General features: G+C 41.3%; 1 protein-coding gene across 3 annotated transcripts in view; it reads right to left on the reverse strand.

The window, feature by feature from the left end:
* The window catches only part of NAP1L1 (nucleosome assembly protein 1 like 1), a 29,014-nt gene extending 21,565 nt beyond the window's left edge, over positions 1 to 7,449 (reverse strand). For 2 of the 3 annotated variants that reach the window (XM_054580132.1, XM_054580130.1), the window contains exon 1: positions 7,324 to 7,449. The gene's annotated coding sequence lies outside the window, so the exon portion shown is untranslated. Of the gene's footprint in view, positions 1 to 330; positions 551 to 7,323 lie in introns of those variants that run through there. The other variant, XM_054580131.1, reaches the window with a different exon arrangement.
* Positions 7,450 to 9,764: the final 2,315 nt, after the last annotated feature.

Here is a 9,764-nt window from a genome sequence, read left to right on the forward strand (position 1 = left end):
ACATCCTTAAGCGACTGGCACCCTTCTAGCTGCTGTCCTGGTGCTGATTTCCAAAATGGGGGTGTTTGTGAATGTTCTAGGACCCTGTGGGCCCTTTTAACAGACTCTTCTGAGAGACGGGTAGTTTCTCCTGCCACCACAATCCTCACAGGCTTTTGTAGCCAGAGATTATCAGGCTTTATTTTCCCAGGGCTGGTACCCTGAACTGCGGTCTGGCCTGGGACTCAGATTTCTTGCTTCCCAGTTGCCCCTCCTGATTTTTATCTGCCAAATGTGAATGTGGGACCACCTTTTCCACTGGCCACAGCCTCACCACTCCATCCCACCTACCAGTCTGGATGAATGTTTCTTCTTTAAATCCTTGGCTGTTGGACTTCCATACAGTTCAATTTTCTGGCAGTTTGGGTTGTTTTTTGTTTTCAGATTGGTTGTTACCCTTCTTATGGTTGTGTGAGGAAGTGAAGCAAGTCCACCTATGCCTCCATCTTGGCCAGAAATCAGATTTGCCAGATTGTTCTTATTAAGAAGCAAATTCATGTAAAAGATTCCTTTAGTTCTGATGAAGGCACAGAATGAACAGTAAATACACCACGGTAATGTAATATGTTAACAGGGGAAAGTGATGAAGGGGTATATGGGAACTCTCTATCTCTACAAGTTCTCTATAAATATAAAATTACAAACAATTCATTTTTTAAAAAAGATACTTCCACACTCAGATTCTGAACCATCATGCCTGAGGAAGCAAAAGGATAAGGATAAGGATAAGGATAAGGAAGTCACTTTTGCCATGTGGCCAACTGACAACCTCAAATTTGAACTATTATGGTGAAATCAAAAGCTATGGACCTATTCAAGGTGAGAAATCTTTATGGCAATCCTCCAAAATTAGGCAGTAACCTCAAAGGGCAAAATTCCCAGAGATTATAAACCAGTTCTCCTAAACAAAAGCCCAATGTCGCCTCATCGATGTTCACCTCAAAACCCAAGCTATGAGCTTAAAGTGGTCTCTGATAAGGGTTCCTAGGTACCGGCATACTCAAATATAAGTGAAAGGCCCCTTCATCCTATACCTCAAATAATTCATAGAAGTAATTTTCAAGAGCAAAAGGGACAACAGAAACCAGTCTATGAAGACTTAAATATTGTCAAAAAGGCTACAAGCTTAAACACGGACAAAAACAACCATGCTAACTATGTTTGAAAATACAATGCCCGCAGCTATATCTACAAGGGGAGCCATTTACTAAAGGTGATACAGCTAATTTGGCAAAGAACTAAACAGGACTTCTAGAAATAAAAATAACAAATCAAACTAAATGAGCAAGTTTAATAGCTGACTAAGTGTAGCTGGAGAGAGAATTAAGTGAGCTGGAAGCAAGCTAAGAAACCTTCCAAAATATGACAGAACTTAAAAGAAAGAAAATACTAAAGTTAAAACACATTTTAGGATACGATAAAGTCTAACAAAGATTTAACAACTTTTAGGAGTAAAGAAGAAAATGGGCAGAATATTTGAAGAAATTAGGAGCAAAGAATTTTCCAGAACTAATAAATGATAGCCCTATAAATCCCAATTGGTACAAATAAAAAAAGAAACCCACATTATCTGAGATATATGAGGGAAAAGGCAAGACACTAAAAACAGAAGTCACCTTAAAAACACAGAGTGAAAAGACTTAGATTAACTTCAAAGGCACAAAAGACAGCTCTTTTCTTATCAGTAATAAACACCAAAAGACAATAGAATGTGCTGTTGTTCTTAACATACTGAAAACAATGGAAGATTTTAGAATATTATACCTAACACCAAAACATCCTTTAAATATGAAGATAACATACTTTAAGCTCCAGCTCTCTCACTAATAAATTCTAAAAGGACTTCACGCAGAAGGCAAGTGATTACAAATGGAAGGTCTAAGATACATGAAATGAGGGGCGAAAGGATATCCACGTATATCTAAATATTTTAAAAGAAATAATATCACCACCATGTAGTGTATTAAAAATTTTTTTTAAGACTATCTATTTATTTTTAGAGATGGAAGGGAGGGAGAAAGACAGGAAGATAAACCTCAATGTGTGGTTGCCTCTCACGCACCCCCTACTGGGGACCTGGCCTGCAAACTAGGCATGTGCCTTACACTGGGAATCAAACCAGTGACTTTTTGATTCACAGGATGGCACTCAATCCACTGAGCCACACCAGCCAGGGTGTGTATTAAAAATGTAAACTACCACAACATGAAGTCAGTGGCAAGGGTTACGAGGGGAGGAAATGCATCCAAGTACTCTAATGTCCTTATGCATGTGTATTGTAATTTCTAGGGTTACCCTCCACAAAAGACATATAAGTTCTAAAACAGGAGAAAAAAAAAATATGTATTTTTACACCAACTAGAGAAAAACTGGATGAACAAAGCACAAAAAGAACAGATTTAAACCAAACACCATAGTAATTACATTAAATCAATTAAAGGCCCATATTAAAAACTGTCAGTGAAATACAATCCTAACCAAAAGAAAACTGGTATTAACAGCAGGTAAATGACTTTAAGGAAAAGTATTACCAGAGATATAAAGGTGAAAGGTTCAACTTATTACCTCATATATGCAATTGTAGAAGATCTCAGTGAAAAGACAAGGTTCACCATGACTGAAGGCATACCTTTATCTAAAAACTTGAACACAAAGAATACCTTTCAGTGGAGAAAAAGAGGGGAAAAAGTGATGAATCAAACCATAAGCTAATTATTTTGTGATCTTATAATAACTAGATGTCCAGACATGAGCTACCAACTAACTTATTGCAGTAAAACTGACTCTAAGTTCTCCTTACTTTCAATAAGAAAGGAAAGCTAACATTTATAGAGCCTACTCTGTAGTGGACTATTATAGGTTTTCCTATTATTTGCATATAAAACGTTACACAACTTGCTCAGCAACACACAAGAAGTGGTAAAAAACAGGCATTAAAATCTGACTTCTAAAACTCATTCCCAGCCCACCACTCCAAAATCCAAGATGCCTTCCCTATCAGCCTACTTCCCCACAGATTATATAGTAACAAAGTAGTTACTATTCCTTTATGGAAAAATCACTCATTCATGGTGAAACTGCCAATCACCACAAACTACATGTTTTAAAGCAAAAGAATAAAGAGAACCAGTAATATCCCAAGGATACGATTTCCCTTTACCTCAGACCTCATTATCTCATTCTAGATGCACTTCAACAAACCTGTCTTTCAAGTATTACTTTTCCATTCACATTTTCAGTGGTCCAGGGGGCTCAGTATATTATATGGCTCCAACACAACTTCATAGTCAGTCCCAAGCAAAATGGACTCCTATTTGAGAACACTATCCTCTGTTCAAAGGATCTCATTATCTAAGATATTATACAATTCAATGGCAAAGAAAACAATGGGTTGGACTGATATTGGAAATACACACCACGTGTAAACAAAAAGTTTATTCACATGAAATATGACATATTAGAAGACGACTTCATAACCACTAAGTGCTGCAGCTTTTCCTTGGAGCACAGTGAAACCTAAGCAAGAGTGTTTTTCAGCCCTGGCTGGTATGGCTCAGCGGACTGGGTGCCAGCCCCAGCCTGCAAAATGAAAGGTTGCCAGTTTGATTCCTAGTCAGGGCACGTGCCTGGGTTGCAGACCAGGTCTCCACTTGGGGGCGTGCAAGAGCAACTGAGGAAAACAGCTCTTGCACGCCAAGGTTTCTCACTCTCTTCCTCTCTCTCTAAAAATAAATAAAATCTAAACAACAACAAAGTGTTTCTGAATTCCAAACTGATGTACAGGATAACAATTTAAGTCAAGGGAACTATCCCTTTAAAACTAGTACAAACTCCTCACCAGAAATCATCATTGCTGTTATGCTTCCCTGGGTAAGTTCTTTACTATGGACCTCAATTTCCTCTTAAAATGGTCATATGATCTACCTCCAGAAGCACTAAATCAGTTATTATATGTGTAGAAGAATTTAAAACATTGCATGAAGAATCACCCAGTAAGTGCTGTTATTATCTACCAATATACTAAGCAACATACTAAGCAATTTACAAGGATGAGTGAAAACAACAGCACTCACCTTCTAACCCTTACTTGGCCCAACAAGGAAATAACTTTTTCAGATGAAATTAGCACAAAATAGGGATTATTATCAACACTGTAATAGTTTCCTTCATGCAAAGAATGTTATAGAAGTCCTGGCCTGGTAGTTCAGTTGGATAAAGAGCCACCCGGATACACCAAGGTTGTGGGTCAGATCCCCAGTCAGGGCACACACAAGAAGCAACCAATGAATGCATAAAGAAGTGGAACAACAAAAGTTGGTATTTTATCTATTCTCTAAAATCCCTAAAAATTATATTTCAAAAAAAAAAAAAAAAAAAAAGAAATGTTATAAATACTACTCTAACCCCACTTTCTTTTTTTTACACCATCACCACAACTTAACATTTTATATATAGACAACCAATTTCCCTTTTGGTTCATAATGTAAGATATATGTCCAAACAGATATTAAAATACTCAATGAATCAACTAAGAACACAAATAATCACAAATTTGATTTGATCTGAAGAGATTAATTATTAGTTTTCTAAATTGATTAGGAGTCATTATTTCTAATCTTTTGTCATTAGAACTTCAAATTTACAACCCAGCAAAAAAGGAACAAAGTAAGCATTGTATTTTGACATCGTTAAAGAGAAAACCACAGGCCCAAAATGGCATCACTCATGCTAAAAGCCCATGATACCAAGCCTAGATTTAATACCTGATCTAATTGCAGTTTTAACCTCTCCTAGCAACAATCTGAATCAGCCTGGAAATTTCTGCAGAAATCAAGGAAGTAATCTGTCACATGGACCCTCTACTCCCACCTCACGGAAAGAGGCAACTGCATGACAAAAACTTCCCTAAAGAAAACAATCCTTTCTTTTGTTAACAGCAACCCTGCCTTATCCATCTTCCTATTAAAAAAAACCTTCCATTTGGTACAACCCCTCAGAGGGCTGGGTGAGATGCTGCCCATGACTTAAAAATGTCAATTAGATCTTCAAACTTACTTGGCTTAATTTCGTTTTTTACCATCTTCATAACTTGATGTCAAACAGATTCTACTTCTTTTAGCTCCCTTTCCCATGAAAGGACTCTGTACCGAATGTATTTTAAAATGTTTAGAATCAAATCAGTCGTCTGGACACAATGTGCTTAAGTAATAAAACAAACAATTGCATTCTGGGTTAGTTTTGGTACAGGCAAAATTTCCAAAAGATTTTCAGATAGGTATGGTGAATTTTTTAAATGCTATCTATAAAATGAACATTAACATTGACCTAAAAAGACGGTCTACGAAGTCAAGGTTTTTACAATACTAGATATCCAAGCCAACCTCCAACCAATGTTCAGTTTCATCTACCCTACAGACTTCCTAAAAAATAAACTGCACATGCTAGATTTGACCCATTTGAACTTGGACAACTTTGACCAAGCATTTGAGACTCAATTCTCCCAAAAGATCACTGTAAATCTTATTTACCTCCTGTCAGTTTTAAATTAATTTTACATACAGTAGGCCCTCAAATATCAGTTTCATTTAATGTTTTGTTTCATTTTAAAGTTGATTAGGTGATTTAGGAACCTAACTCGTTTATATTGATTAGCCTATGGTAAATTGGTTTCCTTATAGATCACTTAAAGTCAAATTCACCAATGAAGTTAGTGAGGACTTACATATAAGGTTTTCCCCTTATCCAAAGTTAATGTGGCTTACTTCTTAAATACAGTAAGTATAGTAGTATTAAAGATGACAAGAAAATAGGACCTAAATGGATTTGAAAAGGTATTTTGATATTACCTATTTTCAAAAACAGCTTTTTTCATTTTACAGCTCAGCTCCCCTGAAGCCAGGCAATTACTGCCGAGTTTTTAAAGTTCAATCCTTCCAAAACCAATCAGACAATGATAGTCTAAAACAGGGGCTCCTTGATCACATCCTGTACCCAGTTCATTTTTTTGTACTCTCGAAGTCTAGCCCTACCAAACAAGACTGACCCCCTGCCTCCAATCACTGCCCCGTTTTTTGAAGTGGGGGCATGGATAAGGCCTGTTACAAACTTGGCTGAGTTAACATTAACTCCTCATTCTATTCTAGTTTCTCCACCATACCCCTTGGCTACTTAAGTATCTTATCTGGGAACTTCAATAAAGGAACTCATTTGTAAGATAGTAATACAAGTCCTAGAAGAATTAAAGACACTGCAAGCCAAATTCTTTATTATTGCCACCTTAAAACAGTTCCAGGATCAATCCTTCCCGAAAAAGCAAGCGTGGTCAAGACCAAACTCTAATTGTACTTAAGGTACACACACACAAATCTTTCGTTAAGAACAGCTAACACAAGCGCTTTACACACATTCTTAAAAATTCTAGCAATGGAGGCCCTGCATTATCATCTATCAACTAACACTCATACTGTCCTCCTGTACCAATAAAAAAATTAAGCCCAAAGAGAAACAGGTTAAGAGTTTGACAACCAAGAGCCAGACTTATTGTTCACCATTCATTTTCATACCCCACTGTCTCCACCACGTTCAGTAACTAAGTACTACCGAAGCTGGGGCTCCACTCTGTCCCAGGTGGCGGCCACGTGCAGAGGGAAGCCGCCGGGGTTTCCCCGCCCAGCACAGTCTCCGCCCCCCGTAGGCGGAGAGCCCCGAAGCCTCGCAGCTTCCCCGCCCCCTCTCCGCCCCGGGGCCTCGTCCCTTCACAGCCCCTCCCACCCATCGGAATTCGCAGCCTCCACCGTTCTTTCCATCCCCCAGCGGCCTCCTCCGGGTATTAATTTTGAGGAAACGGGGACGTCGAGGAGGCAATAGGTTAATCAGTCGAGTCAGGCCCCCGGTCCGCACCCTGAGAGCCAGCGGCGCAGCCACCGCCTCCTCAGGACGCCCGGCCGAAGCCGTGGCCTCGCCCCCCTCCGCGCGGAGCAGCCGGTGGTGCTCGGTGTACCTCGGCGCAGACTGGCACCGTCTCTGGCCCTCCCAGGGCCCACCAACCCCCGCGTCTCCTCGGCCGTTCCCGGAAAAGAGGCGCTGGCCGATCCCGAGGGCCTCTAAGGCTACGGGGTCGAAACTCCACGGATGGGTCCGGCTATGGCCCACAGAGCGAGCCGGGAGGCCTCGGGCGGCCCGCGACCCCAGCTCTCGGTTCCCCGTTCCTCTGTCCCTCCCCTCTGAGCCGACCGCGCGGCCGACATTACGTTCCCCCTTCTCTTTCAGGCCCCAATCCGTTACCGATGTCTAGCACGGGGAGCCAGGCGGCCGGAGCTGCGCAGTCAGTGACTCAGGGTGGCAGCAGGAGGAGCAGGAGGCGGCGCCGCGAGCAGATGGCGCTAAAAAAGACCCAAGAGCCCGCCGCTCGCGCTCATATACAATTAGCGTCAGCACGTAGGACCAGTTCCACCGCCCTCCCCCGGCCTCGTCGTCTCCTAGCAACGCGAGCGGGAGGCGGGCTCAGGACAGGTTGCATAGCAACAGAACTGTCCTTCCCTGACGACCTCCAAACCCTCTGCGACGAGCTTGGGTTCCTTGGTTCCCGCTTCCGACCGTTGCTACCCCCGGGCTATCTCTTTTTTACCCGCTCCTCTGGAAAGGAAATTTAAACCCCTTTAATTTTGGGGAAAGGCGCTGAGACAGGGACAGGGCGAAGATAGGAGGCCAGCCGTCTGGTCCCCGCTCGCCGCAGCGTGGTGGCGAGCGCTCTTTAGCTCCCCGTCCCTGTCCCAGCCTAATTCCTGCAACTCCCCTTCCCGGGGAACCATTTTCTCTCCCCGCCCATTTGATCCCTAAGAACAACAGTTCTTCCCTGCTGACCACCTCCGCGGCGGCTTCCACCGGTTTTGCTCCTCCTGAAGGGTGGATCTCCTTGGCTTCCGGGGGTGCTCCTCAGCCCTACTCCAATATCCTTCTACTAGACGTGTGGTCTCTCATTTTTGCTTTAGTTTTTTTGATGAATGAAGGTGGCATGTTTGTTTATTCTCTGGATGCTTTATAGTGAAGATGGTCTTGTTTCATCTTTCTGAAAAAGTAAATCCTCAGGGCTGAGAAACAGCATGGCTATGTTTCAGTTGATGCTGGATTTACTAACAGTCGCTCTTAAAACAGTGATTCTTAAAGTGTGATCCCGGTTCCCAGACCCTTTCAAGGAAGAGGTCAAAAGTATTTCTGTAAAAGTACTTACTAAAAAGTTACTCACTTTTTGCACTCTCATCCTCTTACAGTGGAGTTTCCACAGGCTACATGACATGTGATACGGAAACGTTGAAAACAGAAGCAGATGTTAGGATGCAGTCATCTGCTGTTAAAGGAGACATTAGAAAGATTTACAAAAATGTAAAAGAATGCCACTTAATTTTTTTTCGTTCTGTAAAGTAGTTGCTTTTGTCAACCAATGATAGTTACTGCTATTTCAAGCCAACATGAACTCCAATCTGGAGTTTGGTGAGGAAGAAGATTTTGTGCAAGTAGATCAACTGGGATGCAGCATGTAGAGCAGCCCAACAGTATTACAGCTCAATTATGAAACAGTACAGGTGAGGCTCGCCTGCAGGTAGAAAGCACTGCTCTGTCTGCTCTGCTAATATCTTCAGAGTTTCAACTTCTGCTGGAGAACCAGAGTCTTCACTCTTTGGTGGAAAGGAAAAGTGGGTAATCCAAGTTACGTATTGACTTGTATAGGGAGAGGTCCCTGCTCCTTGTCCCTGTCCTTTGTCCCTGTTTGGGCATCTTCATGCAAATGAGGACTCTAAATCCTCACAGCTTGATTGGTCCCAAAAGCACTGTCCTGATTAGTCAGAAGGTAGCTTCTCTGATTGGTCAGTGAAGATGCTATGAAGATATAGTTGCATAGCTCTGATTGGATGGGGAAAGCCTCAGATCTACTGATTAAAATAGGATTCCAGGAACACCTTTATAAACACTAGCTCAGAACCACAGAGGGACAGTCCAGTGACAGAGGTAGGGAGTTTAGCAGGTGTTTTGTGTTAAGAGCCACCAGGAGCCCTTCTTAGCAGGTATCTTCATTTTTTTTAATCCTCACTGGAGGACATGTTTATTGATTATAGAGGAAGGGAGGGGGAGAGAGAGAGAGGTTATGAGAAACATCGATGTAAGAAAGAAACATTGATCAGTTACCTCTCACACACACCTTGACCAGGGATTGAACCAGCAACCCATGCAAGTGCCCCAACTAGGAATCAAACCTGCAACCTTTCAGCTTATGTGACAACATACCCACCAACTGAGCCACACCAACCGGGGCAGTAGTATATTCTTTTTAGGGGTCAACATTTTTCATATAAAGTAGTATTTTATGTTAACATTTAATTGATCTATTGTTTTTAAATAAAATAATAACTACTCTTAAAATTTCTTTAATTCCTAATGTGATAAATATCAGTATTTGTAAGGCACATAAAAGTTTTGTGGAGTCCTCAATTTTTAAGAGTGTAGAGGGGTCCTGAAACCAAAAAGTTTTAGAACCTCTTCTCTAAATGTTGCATTCCTTGAAAATTGAAACCGCCTAGAGTCTTCTATTATAAGCCTCATGTTTAACAACTATCTCTAGTCCATTTTAGAGGACACAGTTTTTTCCCTTGACACTCCCCAACCTCATTAAAATTAGTTGCTTTCCCTCTCTATACTACAGATGCCTCACTTTACTCATTCATTTTGGT

This window comes from Pteronotus mesoamericanus, unplaced genomic scaffold, assembly GCF_021234165.1.
Source record: "Pteronotus mesoamericanus isolate MK-2021 breed Mesoamerican mustached bat unplaced genomic scaffold, CSHL_Meso_final contig_56, whole genome shotgun sequence".
Classification (NCBI taxonomy): Eukaryota; Metazoa; Chordata; class Mammalia; order Chiroptera; family Mormoopidae; genus Pteronotus; species Pteronotus mesoamericanus.